The following is a 20,227-nucleotide window of genomic DNA, read 5'->3' on the forward strand; positions in this document are numbered from 1 at the left end:
ACTTAACAAAAACCACGGTTTGTGCTCTTCAATAAAATACTTGCTGCTTTGGTGTTCCTGGTGCGTTTGCTCCAATCTCAAGCAGTAATGATGTGTTTGTGTATTGGGGGAAGAAGTTGAACAATGAAATTGGGCAAGAAAAAGTGAGACAGAGACACGAAGCGAGTAGTTAAAAGGACGTTGCTTGATGAATGGGAGTGTGAGAGTGCGAAGCTGTGAGCAACCTCTGGTGGCTGCAAAAGCCTACTGCACCTGGTATTCCCAGGCGGTCTCCCATCCAAGTACTAACCAGGCCTGAGTCTGCTTAGCTTCCGAGATCAGACGAGATCGGGCGTTTTCAGACTAGTATGGCTGTAGGCACAGACTGCTTCCATTTCTGCTTCCTTAAAGGCACACACTGCTGCATTTACAACAACATTTTGCCATTCAATCAGACTGCACCAAAACATTTCTTTTTCCTTTGCCTTTCTATTCTCCCATCTCCATCTTCAGTTCCTCTACTTCACCCTAGACACACACACACACACACACACACACACACACGTTTATTACACAACAGGATCAACTCTTTCACACTCACTCCACTCCATTTCATTACATGCCCATCCAAACTGCTTCACAAATAAACTCCTTTCCAAATTATAACCACAGCAACATACACACACCACAACGCTGTTTAGCCCCTACAACCTCTGCCTCCATTCAAACATCATGGCTCAGCTCTTGCCCAACTTCATATACAAGCCTCTGGCCCTTGGTACCTTTGCTTCACAAACATTTATCTCCCTCTCATTTCAATAGAACAACTCATCCAGCATCCACTGCACTTTGTCAGAAAATGATGGCTAAAATCCACCATCCGATGTATGCACGATGGCTTCCTCACATCTCTACGCAACCCTGTGGCCCTAAGTCTCACGCTATGTCCCTTCGTTCTACAATCCCCAACCAGTAGAAATCGTTTATCATTAGCTACCTTCTCTTTTCCTATTCATGTCTTCGAGACTTTCATCACACCACCCATTAACATTCTCAATTCTACAGACCACAGGCCTAAATGATATGATCTCTCCTTCCATCTTAACCATGCAAGTCCAGGTATCATTCTTGTAAATCAATATTCTACTCCTTTCAGAAGGTGTGCGGCCCAGATCCGCTCACAGTACTCCAAGTGGGGTCTATCTACCCAGGGTTTTGTAGAACTGCAGCATAACTTCGGCATCCTTCTACTCCAGTCCTCTACTTAGAAATTTGTCTTGCAAACGTTTCGTCCCCTGTCTAGGTGACATCCTCAGTGCTTGGGAGCCTCCTGTGAAGCGCTTCTGTGCTGTTTGCTCCGGCATTTATTGTGGCCTGTCTCTGCCGCTTCCAGTTGTCAGTTCGAGCTGTCCACTTTAGTGGCCGGTATATTGGGTCCAGGTCGATGTGTTTGTTGATAGAGTCTGTGGATGAGTGCCATGCCTCTAGGAATTCCCTGGCTGTTCTCTGTTTGGCTTGCCCTATAATGGTAGTGTTGTCCCAGTCGAATTCATGTTGCTTGTCGTCTGTGTGTGTGGCTACTAAGGATAGCTGGTCGTGTCGTTTCGTGGCTAGTTGGTGTTTGTGCATACGGATCGTTAACTGTCTTCCTGTTTGTCCGATGTCGTGTTTTGTGCAGTCCTTGCATGGGATTTTGTACACTACATTGGTTTTGCTCATGTTGGGTATCGGGTCCTTTGTTCTGGTGAGTTGTTGTCTGAGCGTGGCTGTAGGTTTGTGTGCTGTTATGAGTCCTAGTGGTCGCAGTAGTCTGGCTGTCAGTTCGGAAATACTCCTGATGTATGGTAGTGTGGCTAGTCCTTTGGGTCCACCTAGACAGGGGACGAAACGTTTGCAAGACAAATTCCCAGCTTGACGAACAGAACCACAACGAGCACCCGAGCTACAAATCTTCTCCCAAACTTTGACCTACTCAGAAAGGACAGCAATCTGTTCGCTTTCTGGATTATTTTCTGGACGTGTCCGTGACACTTTAAGGTTGTGTGCACCTGAAACCCCAAGTCTCCTTGGACATGCACTTCATACCATCCAGAAAAATACCTTGATCTGTCCCTTCTTGATCCAAAAATGGATAGCCTCACTATTGCTTTCATTCAAATGCTTTTGCCACAGTTTTGTTTATTGACCTAAATCTATCAATATCCCCTTACAAATTTATGCTGTCATCTACACAGTCTACAATGCAGCCTAACTTATGCAGCCACAAATTATGATATGACTTCCTGTGCCATTATCCATTCCCTTAACAAATAACATCAATAATTGAGGCCCTAACACAAGTCCTTGTGAGACATAACTGGTTCCATCCTGCCAATTGACTACCTACCCATTATCTCTACTTTCTGTCACCTGCCACTCAAACAATCTCCGAGCCCTGTCAGGAATTTGCCCTCAATTCTCTTGGCTTCTACCTTCTGAAGTGGATTTTGTCAAATGCCTTCTAGAAGTCCATGTAAACAACATCTATGGACATTATTCCCTGACAGCTACCTTCGTCCCCTCTTCAAACCCTCTGCAATGAATTTGTCAGGCACGACCTACCTGTCATGTGGCTCTCCCTGGTTAACTCAACAATTTGAGGTGCTCACTTATCCCAGCCTTGATTATAGACTCCAACAAATTCCCTGCCATAGGTGCTAGGCTCCATGCTCTGCAATTCCCGAGTTTTCCGGGTTCTCCTCTCTTAAAAAGCGCGACTGACACGTGCAACAATCCAATCCGGAGGGACGACTCCTGGATCTCGGGAATTCTGAACGATTACAGTTCGGGCTTCTATGAGGCGCTTGTCGATTTGTTTTAACACCCACCGATGGAACCCGCCTAATCCCAGGCATTTGTCACCCTTTGATTCCAGTCATTTCCTCATTATCGATGTTTTACTCACCTTCATTTTATTCGGTTGCTTTTCCCGATCCACTTTTCATTTCACCGGGACTTCTGGCAAGCTATCCTCCTTTTCTCCTGAAAATACCGAGGTAAGGGGAATGATGGAACATCTCGACCATTTACAATGTCCCCACCTTCTCCTGACCACCCGCTTTCCCTTTAGGGCAGCGGAACATTTCTTCTCGATTTTGATGTCCCTGGAAAGATTCCGATCAAAATTCCTTTTGGTAGCTCTTTTACACTGCTTTGTGTCTTTCCTGCTCTCTGGATCTTTCCCAATCAGCAGGATCTATGCTGATATTTTTGTCCATGACTGTTTTCTTCTGTGAAGCAGAGCTTTCCCTCTCAGGGGTATCAACTGGTTTCCTATTGTCTTCAATGTTTCTTTAAACATCCTCCCGTCATCTTCAGTTCTTTTAGCCATCAGCAGATTTTCCCACCTTATTGTGGAAGGTCTCTGCCTCATCTCAGTCAAGGCGGCTTTTCCGAACTCTCCAACTCCAGCAGCATAGAACATAGAACAACACAGCACAGAACAGGCCCTTCGGCCCATGATTCTGGATTAGTGGTGCTGGAAGAGCACAGCAGTTCAGGCAGCATCCAAGTAGCTTCGAAATTGACATTTCGGGCAAAAGCCCTTCATCAGGAATAAAGGCAGTGAGCCTGAAGCGTGGAGAGATAAGCTAGAGGAGGGTGTGGGTGGGGAGAAAGTAGCATAGAGTACAATGGGTGAGTGGGGGAAGAGAGGAAGGTGATAGGTCAAGGAGGAGAGGGTGGAGTGGATAGGTGGAAAAGAAGATAGACAGGTCGGACAGGTCCGGGCAGGTCAAGGGGACAGTTACTGAGCTGGAAGTTTAGAACTATGGTGAGGTGGGGGAAGGTGAAATGAGGAAACTGTTGAAGTCCACATTGATGCCCTGGGGTTGAAGTGTTCCGAGGCGGAAGATGAGGCGTTTTTCCTCCAGGCGTCTGGTGGTGAGGGAGCGGCGGTGAAGGAGGCCCAGGACCTCCATGTCCTCGGCAGAGTGGGAGGGGGAGTTGAAATGTTGGGCCACGGGGTGGTTTGGTTGATTGGTGCGGGTGTCCCGGAGATGTTCCCTGAAGCGCTCTGCTAGGAGGCGCCCAGTCTCCCCAATGTAGAGGAGACCACATCGGGAACAACGGATTCAATAAATGATATTGGTGGATGTGCAAGTAAAACTTTGGATGTGGAAGGCTCCTTTAGGGCCTTGGATAGAGGTGAGGGAGGAGGTGTGGGCACAGCTTTTACAGTTCCTGCGGTGGCAGGGGAAAGTGCCAGGATTGGAGGTTGGGTTGTTTGGGGGCGTGGACCTGACCAGGTAGTCACGGAGGGAACGGTCTTTGCGGAAGGCGGAAAGGGGTGGGGAGGGAAATATATCCCTGGTAGTGGGGTCTGTTTGGAGGTGGCGGAAATGTTGGCGGATGATTTGGTTTATGCGAACGTTTGTAGGGTGGAAGGTGAGCACCAGGGGCGTTCTGTCCTCCTGGGAGCAGATCCGGCGTAGGCGGAGGAATTGGGAATACGGGATGGCATTTTTGCAAGAGGTAGGGTGGGAAGAGGTGTAATCCAGGTAGCTGTGGGAGTTGGTGGGTTTGTAAAAAAATGTCAGTGTCAAGGCGGTCGTCATTAATGGAGATGGAGAGGTCCAGGAAGGGGAGCGAGGTGTCAGAGATGGTCCAGGTAAATTTAAGGTCAGGGTGGAATGTGTTGGTGAAGTTGATGAATTGCTCAACCTCCTCGCGGGAGCACGAGGTGGCGCCAATGCAGTCATCAATGTAGCGGAGGAAGAGGTAGGGAGTGGTGTCGGTGTAATTACGGAAGATCAACTGTTCTACATAGCCAACAAAGAGACAGGCATAGCTGGGGCCCATACGTGTGCCCATGGCTACCCCTTTGGTTTGGAGGAAGTGGGAGGATTCAAAGGAGAAATTGTTAAGGGTGAGGACCAGTTCAGCCAAATGAATGAGTGTGTCGATGGAAGGGTACTGTTGGGGACGTCTGGAGAGGAAAAAACGGAGGGCTTGGAGGCCCTGGTCGTGGCGGATGGAGGTGTAGAGGGATTGGATATCCATGGTGAAGATGAGGCGTTGGGGACCAAGGGAAACGGAAGTCTTGGAGGAGATGGAGGTCGTGGGTGGTGTCTCGAACGTATGTGGGGAGTTCCTGGACTAGGGGGGATAGGACAGTGTCGGGGTAGGTAGAGATGAGTTCAGTGGGGCAGGAACATGCTGAGACAATGGGTCGGCCAGGGTGGTCAGGCTTGTGGATCTTGGGAAGGAGGTAGAACCGGGCAGTGCGGGGTTCCTGGACTATGAGGTTGGAAGCTGTGGATGGGAGATCTCCTGCGGTGATGAGGTTCTGTATGGTCTGGGAGATGATGGTTTGGTGATGGGGGGTGGGGTTCTGGTCAAGGGGACAGTAGGAAGAGGTGTCCTTGAGTTGACGTTTGGCTTCAGCGGTGTAGAGGTCAGTGCGCCAGACTACCACTGCGCCCCCTTTATCTGCTGGCTTGATGGTGAGGTTGGGATTGGAGCAGAGGGATTGGAGGGCTGCGCGTTGTGAGGGTAAGAGGTTGGAGTGGGGGAGTGGGGTCGACAGGTTGAGGCGGTTAATGTCCCGGCGGCAGTTGGAAATGAAGAGGTCGAGGGCAGGTAATAGGCCAGCGCGGGGTGTCCAGGTGGATGCAGTGTGTTGGAGGTGGGGGAAGGGGTCCTCGGAAGGTGGGCGTGAGTCCTGATTGTGAAAGTAAGCTCGGAGGCGGAGGCGACGGAAGAATTGTTCGACATCACGGCGTGTATTAAATTCATTGATGTGTGGACGGAGGGGGATGAAGGTGAGTCCTTTGCTGAGGACTGATCGTTCGTCCTCAGTGAGGGGGAGGTCTGGGGGGATGGTGAAAACTCGGCAGGGCCGGGAGCTGGGATCTGGTGTAGAGCTGGGAGTGGGGGCGGAACCTGTACCTGGAGTGGGTGTGATGGGGGGAATGGGGGTGGAGTCATGAGCAGAGGTGGTGTTCCCCTCGGGGTTCTGGGGGGTGGGGATAGTGACAGTGGAGTGTGTGGGGGGCATGTCAGCAGAATGCAGGTGAGTGGCGCTGGTGGGGGTGGAAGTGGTGGTGCCCACGGCAGTAGGGGTGGCGGAAGTCACTGAGCATGTGGCATCAACGATGATGTGAAGGGCAGAAGTGGTGTCAGGTGTGATGCATGAGGAATTGTAAGGGGTGGAAGTGGTTGTGGGAGTGGCCATGATGGGGGCGGAAGTGACATCATCAATCAGTGTGGGGGGTGTAGCTGCATCAGCCACATGGCTAATGGTGGAATAGGTTCAGAGGCCAGGGGAATCTTCTGGAATGTTTGAGGAACGCTGGTTATGGAGGTGGGTGGATAAAAGTTTGTTGTACTTACAGTTTTTGATGTTTGAGATGGAGTTGAAATACTGTTTGTTGAGAGTATGAATTCTCCTGAGGATGTAGTACAGAGTGGGTCCTTTGCAATTCTGAGAGAGTGTGGCCCTCAGCTGAGGCAGGGCTGACTGTAGAGAGGTTAGATGCCGGCGCATTGCTGCAAGCGTGGAGCGGAGGATGTTGTGCCGAACATTTGTCCGAGCTTAAGCACCTATCCATGTACCTATCCAATTGCCGCTTAAAGGTCACCAATGATTCTGACTCTGCCACTCCCACTCCCACTCCCACAGGCAGTGCATTCCATGCCCCCACCACTCTCTGGGTAAAGAACCTACCCCTGACAGCCCTCCTATACCTTCCACCCTTCACCTTAAAATTATGTCCCCTTGTAACACTCTGTTGTACCAGGGGAAAAAGTTTCTGACTGTCTACTCTATCTATTCCACTGATCATCTTATAAACCACTATCGAGTCACCCCTCATCCTTCGCCGTTCCAATGAGAAAAGGCCTAGCACTCACAACCTATCCTCGTACGACCTATTCTCCATTCCAGGCAACATCCTGGTAAGTCTTCTCTGCACTCTCTCCAAAGCTTCCACATCTTTCCGAAAGTGAGGGGACCAGAACTGCACACAGTCCTCCAAATGTGGCCCAACCAAGGTCCTGTACAGCTGCAACATCACTTCATGACTCTTGAATTCAATCCCTCTGCTAATCCCTCTCTATCCAACTGGCCACATTTCCCGCTATCATACCTCCTGACTTTCCGCATAAGCCTACCATGGGGAACCTTATCAAATGCTTTCTTAAAATCCATGTACACTACATCCACTGCTCTGCCCTCATCCACATGCTTGGTCACCTCCTCAAAGAATTCAATAAGACTTGTAAGGCAAGACCTACCCCTCACAAATCCGTGCTGGCTGTCCCTAATCAAGCAGTGTCTTTCCAGATACTCATAAATCCTATCCCTCAGTACCCTTTCCATTACTTTGCCTACCACTGAAGTAAGATTAACTGGCCTGTAATTCCCGGGTTATCCATATTCCCTTTTTTGAACAGGGGAACAACATTTGTCACTCGCCAGTCACCTGGTACCACCCCCGTTGACAGTGAAGATGAAAAGATCATTGCCAATGGCTCTGCAATTTCCTCTGTTGCTTCCCACATAATCCTAGGATATATCCCGTCAGGCCCGGGGGACTTGTCTATCCTGAAGTTGTTCAAAATGCCCAACACATCTTTCTTCCTAACAAGTATCTCTTCGAGCTTACCAGTCCGTTTCACGTTCTCCTCTTCAACAATAAGGTCCCTCTCATTTGTAAATACTGAAGAAAAGTACTCATTCAAGACCTCTCCTATCTCTTCCGACTCAATACAGTCTCCCACTACTGTCCTGGATCAGACCTAACCTCGTTCTCGTCATTCTCATGTTTCTCACATAGGCGTAAAAGGCCTTGGGGTTATCCTTGATCCTACCCGCCAAAGATTTTTCATGCCCTCTCTTAGCTCTCCTAATCCCTTTCTTCAGCTCCGGCCTGGCTATCCTGTATCGCTCCAACGCTCTCTGAACCTTGTTTCCTCAACCTTATGTAAGCCTCCTTCCTCCTTCCAAGACATTCAACCTCCCTCGTCAACCAAGGTTCCCTCACCCTACCATCTCTTTCCTGCCTGACAGGTACATACATATCAAGGACGTGTCGTATCTGTTCCTTGAAAAAGTTCCACATTTCCACGACATCCTTCCCTAACAGCCTATGCTCCCAACTTATGCTCCTCAGATCCTGTCTTACAACATCGTATTTACCCTTCCCTCAATTGTAAAACCTACCCTGTTGCACGCACCTATCTCTCTCCATAACCAAGGTGAAAGTCACAGAATTGTGGTCACCATCACCAAAATGTTCACCCACTAACAAGCCCATCACTTGTTCCAGTTCGTTACCAAATACAGCAGATACATGCTTTGTGCTTTCAAACACTGCCTTGAACTTGATAGTGCTATCATCGCTCTATGATAAGTGGCCACGCACAACTAGCTCACTCATTAATTCCAACTCATTACTCATTACTAAACCCAATACTGCTTGTCCACATGAAGCATATAGGACATAATGCAGTGAGAAACAGTACCGGCAATACACCAGACATGCACTACCTTTCTGACAAATGCTTGACTACCTCTAAATCTGTGTTCACGTTAAAATCCCTCATGAGTAGCACTCTGGCTTTGTTACATATTGGATGCTGCCTGAACTGCTGTGCTCTTCCAGCACCACGAATCCAGTATTTGGGTTTCAGCATCTGCAGTCATTGTTTTTACCTTGTTACATATTGCCTAGTTTTGTGCATTTTTACCATCCAGGACTTCAGAGCTGCTACCAGGCGGTCTGTACATAACACCTATTACAATTTTAGGATTTCGACTATTCCTCAGTTCCACCCACACGGTCTCCACTGAATGCGTTTCCTTCATTATGTCCTCCCTCATCATTGACAGAATTTTGTTTCTCATCATGGAGGCTACTCCACCACCTCTGCCATTTTCCATATCCGTCCTATACCACTATCCTATAACCTCGGTCTTCACAATTATCCTTCTGGAGACCACCTTTTGCTTTGCTCAATCTGCAGCACACTCTCCGCGGTCAATATCTCACACCAGAGAGCTCCACCATTCAAACTGATGACCATCGATCCACCTCAACTGCACCTCCCTTTCAGAATTCCCCTGAGATATCAAAACTCCATCCACTGACACTGAAGTATCCTCAACAGTAGAACCCACACCACTCTCTGGAGAATATCATTCTAAAGATTAACAACACAATAACTGTCGAAAGTTCACCTCATCTCAGTCTGAAATTATAGGAAATACAGTCTGAAAATCCAAGTCATTGGCACCTATTGCTTCTGCCTTTATCCACCCGACTGTTAACGAACACAACATTCTCTTGCATTTAGTCCAACAGGAATTCCCTTTCTTCAAAGCATCTTGACAGTGTCTTCAAATGGTATGATTATCTTAGTGCACGGTTAAGATTTCCAAAGTAATATCCTTACTCACTAATGTCCTTCTGTCATCCTTAAATGTCAGGGGCGACTCCTCTTTCTAAATCCCACCTTACTATTGTTAATAGTCTGCACTCTGGAAATGTTATTTCTCTACCTTGGTCAACTTGTAACTAAGGCACAGTGATGTCAATTAGATCGAAATATTCATCACCATTTGTGCCATTATTAGGCCGATCTGTTTGTGAAGGCTTCGGCTGTTAGAGAATAAGCCTTGATTTTTGTACCTGGCATTTTAAATACTCCCTCTTTACACTTATCTTATTATTTGCTGCTGATGTGTAAAAATCATCATGACAAGGATTGAACTTGCTGTGTTTGCTGACCCATTCTTCCTGCCGTAACCATATCGATCCACCGTTGTATGAACTCGACCGGTGAGTGCAGATATTGTAAAACACCCTTCACCTGACAAGCCCTCACCACAACGTTGTTGCTTTCAGACCCTATCCACACCACTAGTTAGACGATTGTTAGAAAACAGGGGAACGCTGACATCGATCAGGGAAGTGTGATCATCGAAAGTGAGGCATCACTTAATAAAAATCACGGTTTGTGCTCTTCAATAAAATACTTGCTGCTTTGGTGTTCCTGGTGCATTTGCTCCAATCTCAAGCAGTAATGATGTGTTTGTGTATTGGGGGAAGAAGCTGAACAATGAAATTGGGCAAGAAAAAGTGAGACAGAGAGACGAAGCGAGTAGTTAATAGGACGTTGCTTGATGAATGGGAGTGTGAGAGTGCGAAGCTGTGAGCAACCTCTGGTGGCTGCAAAAGCCTACTGCACCTGGTATTCCCAGGCAGTCTCCCATCCAAGTACTAACCAGGCCTGAGTCTGCTTAGCTTCCGAGATCAAACGAGATCGGGCGTTTTCAGACGAGTATGGCCGTAGGCACAGACTGCTTCCATTTCTGCTTCCTTAAAGGCGCACACTGCTGCATTTAAAACAACATTTTGCCATTCAATCGTACTGCACAAAAACATTTCTTTTTCCTTTGCCTTTCTATTCTCCCATCTCCATCTTCAGTTCCTCTACTTCACCCTAGACACACACACACACACACACACACACACACACACGTTTATTACACAACAGGATCAACTCTTTCACACTCACTCCATTCCATTTCATTACATGCCCATCCAAACTGCTTCACAAATAAACTCCTTTCCAAATTATAACCACAGCAACAGACACACACCACAATGCTGTTTAGCCCCTACAACCTCTGCCTCCATTCAAACATCATGGCTCAGCTCTTGCCCAACTTCATATACAAGCCTCTGGCCCTTGGTACCTTTGCTTCACAAACATTTATTTCCCTCACATTTCAATAGAACAACTCATCCAGCATCCACTGCGCTTTGTCAGAAAATTAGGCTAAAATCCACCATCCGATGTGTGCACGATGGCTTCCTCACATCTCTATGCAACCCTCTGGCCCTAAGTCTCACGTTATGTTCCTTCATTCTACAATCCCCAACCAGTAGAAATCATTTATCGTTATCCACCTTCTCTTTTTCTATTCATGTCTTCGAGACTTTCATCACACCACCCATTAACATTCTCAATTCTACAGACCACAGGCCTAAATGATATGATCTCTCCTTCCATCTTAACCATGCAAGTCCAGGTATCATTCTTGTCAATCAATATTCTACTCCTTTCAGAAGGTGTGCGGCCCAGATCCGCTCACAGTACTCCAAGTGGGGTCTATCTAACCAGGGTTTTGTAGAACTGCAGCATAACTTCGCCATCCTTCTACTCCAGTCCTCTACTTAGAAAGGACAGCAATCTGTTCGCTTTCTGGATTATTTTCTGTATGTGTCCGTGACAATTTAAAGTTGCGTGCACCTGAAACCCCAAGTTTCCTTGGACATGCACTTCATACCATCCAGAAAAATACCTTGATCTGTCCCTTCTTGATCCAAAAATGGATAGCTTCATTTGCTTTCATTCAAATGCTTTTGCCACAGTTTTGCTTATTGACTTAAAATTGCAAGGGGATATTGATAGATTATGCTGTCATCTACACTGTCTACAATGCAGCCTAACTATGTGTCATCCACAAATTAGGATAAGACTTCCTGTGCCATTATCCATTCCCTTAACAAATAACATCAATAATTGAGGCCCTAACACAAGTCCGTGTGAGACATAACTGGTTCCATCCTGCCAATTGACTACCTACCCATTCTCTCTACTTTCTGTCACCTGCCTCTCAAACAATCTCCGAGCCCTGTCAGGAATTTGCCCTCAATTCTCTTGGCTCCTACCTACTTAAGTGGACTTTGTCAAATGCATTCTCGAAGTCCATGTAAACAACATCTATGGACATTATTCCCTGACAGCTACCTTAGTCCCCTCTTCAAACCCTCTGCAATGAATTTATCAGGCACGACCTACCTGTCATGTGGCTCTCCCTGGTTAACTCAACAATTTGAGGTGCTCACTTATCCCAGCCTTGATTATAGACGCCAACAAATTCCCTGCCATAGGTGCTAAGCTCCATGCTCTGCAATTCCCGAGTTTTCCGGGTTCTCCTCTCTTAAAAAGCGCGACTGACACGTGCAACAATCCAATCCGGAGGGACGACTCCTGGATCTCGGGAATTCTGAACGATTACAGTTCGGGCTTCTATGAGGCGCTTGTCGATTTGTTTTAACACCCACCGATGGAACCCGCCTAATCCCAGGCATTTGTCACCCTTTGATTCCAGTCATTTCCTCATTATCGATGTTTTACTCACCTTCATTTTATTCGGTTGCTTTTCCCGATCCACTTTCCATTTCACCGGGACTTCTGGCAAGCTATCCTCCTTTTCTCCTGAAAATACCGAGGTAAGGGGAATGATGGAACATCTCGACCATTTACAATGTCCCCACCTTCTCCTGACCACCCGCTTTCCCTTTAGGGCAGCGGAACATTTCTTCTCGATTTTGATGTCCCTGGAAAGATTCCGATCAAAATTCCTTTTGGGAGCTCTTTTACACTGCTTTGTGTCTTTCCTGCTCTCTGGATCTTTCCCAATCAGCAGGATCTATGCTGATATTTTTGTCCATGACTGTTTTCTTCTGTGAAGCAGAGCTTTCCCTCTCAGGGGTATCAACTGGTTTCCTATTGTCTTCAATGTTTCTTTAAACATCCTCCCGTCATCTTCAGTTCTTTTAGCCATCAGCAGATTTTCCCACCTTATTGTGGAAGGTCTCTGCCTCATCTCGGTCAAGGCGGCTTTTCCGAACTCTCCAACTCCAGCAGCAGAGAACATAGAACAATACAGCACAGAACAGGCCCTTCGGCCCATGATTCTGGATTAGTGGTGCTGGAAGAGCACAGCAGTTCAGGCAGCATCCAAGTAGCTTCGAAATTGACATTTCGGGCAAAAGCCCTTCATCAGGAATAAAGGCAGTGAGCCTGAAGCGTGGAGAGATAAGCTAGAGGAGGGTGTGGGTGGGGAGAAAGTAGCATAGAGTACAATAGGTGAGTGGGGGAAGAGATGAAGGTGATAGGTCAAGGAGGAGAGGGTGGAGTGGATAGGTGGAAAAGAAGATAGACAGGTAGGACAAGTCCGGGCAGGTCAAGGGGACAGTTACTGAGCTGGAAGTTTGGAACTAGGGTGAGGTGGGGGAAGGTGAAATGAGGAAACTGTTGAAGTCCACATTGATGCCCTGGGGTTGAAGTGTTCCGAGGCGGAAGATGAGGCGTTTTTCCTCCAGGCGTCTGGTGGTGAGGGAGCGGCGGTGAAGGAGGCCCAGGACCTCCATGTCCTCGGCAGAGTGGGAGGGGGAGTTGAAATGTTGGGCCACGGGGTGGTTTGGTTGATTGGTGCGGGTGTCCCGGAGATGTTCCCTGAAGCGCTCTGCTAGGAGGCGCCCAGTCTCCCCAATGTAGAGGAGACTGCATTGGGAGCAACGGATACAATAAATGATATTGGTGGATGTGCAAGTAAAACTTTGGATGTGGAAGGCTCCTTTAGGGCCTTGGATAGAGGTGAGGGAGGAGGTGTGGGCACAGCTTTTACAGTTCCTGCGGTGGCAGGGGAAAGTGCCAGGATTGGAGGGTGGGTTGTTTGGGGGCGTGGACCTGACCAGGTAGTCACGGAGGGAACGGTCTTTGCGGAAGGCGGAAAGGGGTGGGGAGGGAAATATATCCCTGGTAGTGGGGTCTGTTTGGAGGTGGCGGAAATGTTGGCGGATGATTTGGTTTATGCGAACGTTTGTAGGGTGGAAGGTGAGCACCAGGGGCGTTCTGTCCTCCTGGGAGCAGATCCGGCGTAGGCGGAGGAATTGGGAATACGGGATGGCATTTTTGCAAGAGGTAGGGTGGGAAGAGGTGTAATCCAGGTAGCTGTGGGAGTTGGTGGGTTTGTAAAAAAATGTCAGTGTCAAGGCGGTCGTCATTAATGGAGATGGAGAGGTCCAGGAAGGGCAGGGAGGTGTCAGAGATGGTCCAGGTAAATTTAAGGTCAGGGTGGAATGTGTTGGTGAAGTTGATGAATTGCTCAACCTCCTCGCGGGAGCACGAGGTGGCGCCAATGCAGTCATCAATGTAGCGGAGGAAGAGGTGGGGAGTGGTGTCGGTGTAATTACGGAAGATCAACTGTTCTACATAGCCAACAAAGAGACAGGCATAGCTGGGGCCCATACGTGTGCCCATGGCTACCCCTTTGGTTTGGAGGAAGTGGGAGGATTCAAAGGAGAAATTGTTAAGGGTGAGGACCAGTTCAGCCAAATGAATGAGTGTGTCGATGGAAGGGTACTGTTGGGGACGTCTGGAGAGGAAAAAACGGAGGGCTTGGAGGCCCTGGTCGTGGCGGATGGAGGTGTAGAGGGATTGGATATCCATGGTGAAGATGAGGTGTTGGGGACCAAGGGAAACGGAAGTCTTGGAGGAGATGGAGGTCGTGAGTGGTGTCTCGAACGTATGTGGGGAGTTCCTGGACTAGGGGGGATAGGACAGTGTCGGGGTAGGTAGAGATGAGTTCAGTGGGGCAGGAACATGCTGAGACAATGGGTCGGCCAGGGTGGTCAGGCTTGTGGATCTTGGGAAGGAGGTAGAACCGGGCAGTGCGGGGTTCCTGGACTATGAGGTTGGAAGCTGTGGATGGGAGATCTCCTGAGGTGATGAGGTTCTGTATGGTCTGGGAGATGATGGTTTGGTGATGGGGGGTGGGGTCCTGGTCAAGGGGGCAGTAGGAAGAGGTGTCCTTGAGTTGACGTTTGGCTTCAGCGGTGTAGAGGTCAGTGCGCCAGACTACCACTGCGCCCCCTTTATCTGCTGGCTTGATGGTGAGGTTGGGATTGGAGCAGAGGGATTGGAGGGCTGCGCGTTGTGAGGGTAAGAGGTTGGAGTGGGGGAGTGGGGTCGACAGGTTGAGGCGGTTAATGTCCCGGCGGCAGTTGGAAATGAAGATGTCGAGGGCAGGTAATAGGCCAGCGCGGGGTGTCCAGGTGGATGCAGTGTGTTGGAGGTGGGGGAAGGGGTCCTCGGAAGGTGGGCGTGAGTCCTGATTGTGAAAGTAAGCTCGGAGGCGGAGGCGACGGAAGAATTGTTCGACATCACGGCGTGTATTAAATTCATTGATGTGTGGACGGAGGGGGATGAAGGTGAGTCCTTTGCTGAGGACTGATCGTTCGTCCTCAGTGAGGGGGAGGTCTGGGGGGATGGTGAAAACTCGGCAGAGCCGGGAGCTGGGATCTGGTGTAGAGCTGGGAGTGGGGGCGGAACCTGTAACTGGAGTGGGTGTGATGGTGGGGGGAAATGGGGGTGGAATCATGAGCAGGGGTAATGTTGCCCTCGGGGTTCTGGGGTGTGGGGATAGTGACAGTGGGGTCTGTGGGGGGCGTGTCAGCAGAATGCAGGTGAGTGGCGCTGGTGGGGGCGGAAGTGGTGGTGATCGTGGCAGTAGGGGTGGCGGGAGTCACTGAGCATGTGGCATCAGCGATGATGTGAGGGCCGGAAGTGACTGTGGGAGTGGCCATGATGGGGGCGGAAGTGACATCATCAATCAGTGTGGGGGGTGTAGCTGCATCAGCCACATGGCTAATGGTGGAATAGGTTCAGAGGCCAGGGGAATCTTCTGGAATGTTTGAGGAACGCTGGTTATGGAGGTGGGTGGATAAAAGTTTGTTGTACTTACAGTTTTTGATGTTTGAGATGGAGTTGAAATACTGTTTGTTGAGAGTATGAATTCTCCTGAGGATGTAGTACAGAGTGGGTCCTTTGCAATTCTGAGAGAGTGTGGCCCTCAGCTGAGGCAGGGCTGACTGTAGAGAGGTTAGGTGCCGGCGCATTGCTGCAAGCGTGGAGCGGAGGATGTTGTGCCGAACATTTGTCCGAGCTTAAGCACCTATCCATGTACCTATCCAATTGCCGCTTAAAGGTCACCAATGATTCTGACTCTGCCACTCCCACTCCCACTCCCACAGGCAGTGCATTCCATGCCCCCACCACTCTCTGGGTAAAGAACCTACCCCTGACATCCCTCCTATACCTTCCACCCTTCACCTTAAAATTATGTCCCCTTGTAACACTCTGTTGTACCAGGGGAAAAAGTTTCTGACTGTCTACTCTATCTATTCCACTGATCATCTTATAAACCACTATCGAGTCACCCCTCATCCTTCGCCGTTCCAATGAGAAAAGGCCTAGCACTCACAACCTATCCTCGTACGACCTATTCTCCATTCCAGGCAACATCCTGGTAAGTCTTCTCTGCACTCTCTCCAAAGCTTCCACATCTTTCCGAAAGTGAGGGGACCAGAACTGCACACAGTCCTCCAAATGTGGCCCAACCAAGGTCCTGTACAGCTGCAACATCACTTCATGACTCTTGAATTCAATCCCTCTGCTAATCCCTCTCTATCCAACTGGCCACATTTCCCGCTATCATACCTCCTGACTTTCCGCATAAGCCTACCATGGGGAACCTTATCAAATGCTTTCTTAAAATCCATGTACACTACATCCACTGCTCTGCCCTCATCCACATGCTTGGTCACCTCCTCAAAGAATTCAATAAGACTTGTAAGGCAAGACCTACCTCTCACAAATCCGTGCTGGCTGTCCCTAATCAAGCAGTGTCTTTCCAGATACTCATAAATCCTATCCCTCAGTACCCTTTCCATTACTTTGCCTACCACTGAAGTAAGATTAACTGGCCTGTAATTCCCGGGTTATCCATATTCCCTTTTTTGAACAGGGGAACAACATTTGTCACTCGCCAGTCACCTGGTACCACCCCCGTTGACAGTGAAGATGAAAAGATCATTGCCAATGGCTCTGCAATTTCCTCTGTTGCTTCCCACATAATCCTAGGATATATCCCGTCAGGCCCGGGGGACTTGTCTATCCTGAAGTTGTTCAAAATGCCCAACACATCTTTCTTCCTAACAAGTATCTCTTCGAGCTTACCAGTCCGTTTCACATTCTCCTCTTCAACAATAAGGTCCCTCTCATTTGTAAATACTGAAGAAAAGTACTCATTCAAGACCTCTCCTATCTCTTCCGACTCAATACAGTCTCCCACTACTGTCCTGGATCAGACCTAACCTCGTTCTCGTCATTCTCATGTTTCTCACATAGGCGTAAAAGGCCTTGGGGTTATCCTTGATCCTACCCGCCAAAGATTTTTCATGCCCTCTCTTAGCTCTCCTAATCCCTTTCTTCAGCTCCCGCCTGGCTATCCTGTATCGCTCCAACGCTCTCTGAACCTTGTTTCCTCAACCTTATGTAAGCCTCCTTCCTCCTTCCAAGACATTCAACCTCCCTCGTCAACCAAGGTTCCCTCACCCTACCATCTCTTTCCTGCCTGACAGGTACATACATATCAAGGACGTGTCGTATCTGTTCCTTGAAAAAGTTCCACATTTCCACGACATCCTTCCCTAACAGCCTATGCTCCCAACTTATGCTCCTCAGATCCTGTCTTACAACATCGTATTTACCCTTCCCTCAATTGTAAAACCTACCCTGTTGCACGCACCTATCTCTCTCCATAACCAAGGTGAAAGTCACAGAATTGTGGTCACCATCACCAAAATGTTCACCCACTAACAAGCCCATCACTTGTTCCAGTTCGTTACCAAATACAGCAGATACATGCTTTGTGCTTTCAAACACTGCCTTGAACTTGATAGTGCTATCATCGCTCTATGATAAGTGGCCACGCACAACTAGCTCACTCATTAATTCCAACTCATTACTCATTACTAAACCCAATACTGCTTGTCCACATGAAGCATATAGGACATAATGCAGTGAGAAACAGTACCGGCAATACACCAGACATGCACTACCTTTCTGACAAATGCTTGACTACCTCTAAATCTGTGTTCACGTTAAAATCCCTCATGAGTAGCACTCTGGCTTTGTTACATATTGGATGCTGCCTGAACTGCTGTGCTCTTCCAGCACCACGAATCCAGTATTTGGGTTTCAGCATCTGCAGTCATTGTTTTTACCTTGTTACATATTGCCTAGTTTTGTGCATTTTTACCATCCAGGACTTCAGAGCTGCTACCAGGCGGTCTGTACATAACACCTATTACAATTTTAGGATTTCGACTATTCCTCAGTTCCACCCACACGGTCTCCACTGAATGCGTTTCCTTCATTATGTCCTCCCTCATCATTGACAGAATTTTGTTTCTCATCATGGAGGCTACTCCACCACCTCTGCCATTTTCCATATCCGTCCTATACCACTATCCTATAACCTCGGTCTTCACAATTATCCTTCTGGAGACCACCTTTTGCTTTGCTCAATCTGCAGCACACTCTCTGCGGTCAATATCTCACACCAGAGAGCTCCACCATTCAAACTGATGACCATCGATCCACCTCAACTGCACCTCCCTTTCAGAATTCCCCTGAGATATCAAAACTCCATCCACTGACACTGAAGTATCCTCAACAGTAGAACCCACACCACACTCTGGAGAATATCATTCTAAAGATTAACAACACAATAACTGTCGAAAGTTCACCTCATCTCAGTCTGAAATTATAGGAAATACAGTCTGAAAATCCAAGTCATTGGCACCTATTGCTTCTGCCTTTATCCACCCGACTGTTAACGAACACAACATTCTCTTGCATTTAGTCCAACAGGAATTCCCTTTCTTCAAAGCATCTTGACAGTGTCTTCAAATGGTATGATTATCTTAGTGCACGGTTAAGATTTCCAAAGTAATATCCTTACTCACTAATGTCCTTCTGTCATCCTTAAATGTCTGGGGCGACTCCTCTTTCTAAATCCCACCTTACTATTGTTAATAGTCTGCACTCTGGAAATGTTATTTCTCTACCTTGGTCAACTTGTAACTAAGGCACAGTGATGTCAATTAGATCGAAATATTCATCACCATTTGTGCCATTATTAGGCCGATCTGTTTGTGAAGGCTTCGGCTGTTAGAGAATAAGCCTTGATTTTTGTACCTGGCATTTTAAATACTCCCTCTTTACACTCATCTTATTATTTGCTGCTGATGTGTAAAAATCATCATTACAAGGATTGAACTTGCTGTGTTTGCTGACCCATTCTTCCTGCCGTAACCATATCGATCCACCGTTGTATGAACTCGACCGGTGAGTGCAGATATTGTAAAACACCCTTCACCTGACAAGCCCTCACCACAACGTTGTTGCTTTCAGACCCTATCCACACCACTAGTTACTGGATTAGTAGTGCTGGAAGAGCACAGCAGTTCAGGCAGCATCCAAGTAGCTTCGAAATCGACATTTCGGGCAAAAGCCCTTCATCAGGAATAAAGGCAGTGAGCCTGAAGCGTGGAGAGATAAGCTAGAGGAGGGTGTGGGTGGGGAGAAAGTAGCATAGAGTACAATAGGTGAGTGGGGGAAGAGATGAAGGTGATCGGTCAAGGAGGAGAGGGTGGAGTGGATAGGTGGAAAAGAAGGTAGACAGGTAGGACAAGTCCGGGCAGGTCAAGGGGACAGTTACTGAGCTGGAAGTTTAGAACTAGGGTGAGGAGGGGGAAGGGGAAATGAGGAAACTGTTGAAGTCCACATTGATGCCCTGGGGTTGAAGTGTTCTGAGGCGGAAGATGAGGCGTTCATCCTCCAGGCGTCTGGTGGTGAGGGAGCGGCGGTGAAGGAGGCCCAGGACCTCCATGTCCTCGGCAGAGTGGGAGGGGGAGTTGAAATGTTGAGCCACAGGGTGGTTTGGTTGATTGGTGCGGGTGTCCCGGAGATGTTCCCTAAAGCGCTCTGCTAGGAGGCACCCCCGAGCTTTTGCCCGAAACGTCGATTTCGAAGCTACTTGGATGCTGCCTGAACTGCTGTGATCTTCCACCACCACCAATCCAGAATCTGGTTTCCAGCATCCGCAGTCATTGTTTTTACCACACCACTAGTTAGACAATTGTTAGAAAACCGGGGAACGCTGACAGCGATCAGGGAAGTGAGATCATCGAAAGTGAGGCATCACTTAATAAAGACCACGGTTTGTGCTCTTCAATAAAATACTTGCTGCTTTGGTGTTCCTGGTGTGTTTGCTCCAATCTCAAGCAGTAATGATGTGTTTGTGTGTTGGGGGAAGAAGCTGAACAATGAAATTGGGCAAGAAAAAGTGAGACCGAGAGACTGAGTGAGTAGTTAAAAGGACGTTGCTTGATGAATGGGAGTGTGAGAGTGCGAAGCTGTGAGCAGCCTCTGGTGGCTGCAAAAGCCTACTGCACCTGGTATTCCCAGGCGGTCTCCCATCCAAGTACTAACCAGGCCTGAGTCTGCTTAGCTTCCGAGATCAGACGAGATCGGGCGTTTTCAGACTAGTATGGCCGTAGGC

General features: G+C 48.3%; 3 non-coding genes across 3 annotated transcripts; all 3 read right to left on the reverse strand.

Annotated features, from left to right (window-relative positions):
• Nucleotides 1–240: 240 nt before the first annotated feature.
• LOC140491735 (5S ribosomal RNA) lies at nt 241–359 on the reverse strand. The gene has a single exon (XR_011963406.1). It is a non-coding gene; the product is annotated as a 5S ribosomal RNA (ribosomal RNA).
• Nucleotides 360–10,197: 9,838 nt separating this feature from the next.
• Nucleotides 10,198–10,316, reverse strand: LOC140491674 (5S ribosomal RNA). The gene has a single exon (XR_011963355.1). It is a non-coding gene; the product is annotated as a 5S ribosomal RNA (ribosomal RNA).
• Nucleotides 10,317–20,108: 9,792 nt separating this feature from the next.
• LOC140491712 (5S ribosomal RNA) lies at nt 20,109–20,227 on the reverse strand. The gene has a single exon (XR_011963384.1). It is a non-coding gene; the product is annotated as a 5S ribosomal RNA (ribosomal RNA).

The sequence above is a fragment of the Chiloscyllium punctatum genome, chromosome 19 (genome assembly GCF_047496795.1).
Source record: "Chiloscyllium punctatum isolate Juve2018m chromosome 19, sChiPun1.3, whole genome shotgun sequence".
NCBI classification, from domain to species: Eukaryota; Metazoa; Chordata; class Chondrichthyes; order Orectolobiformes; family Hemiscylliidae; genus Chiloscyllium; species Chiloscyllium punctatum.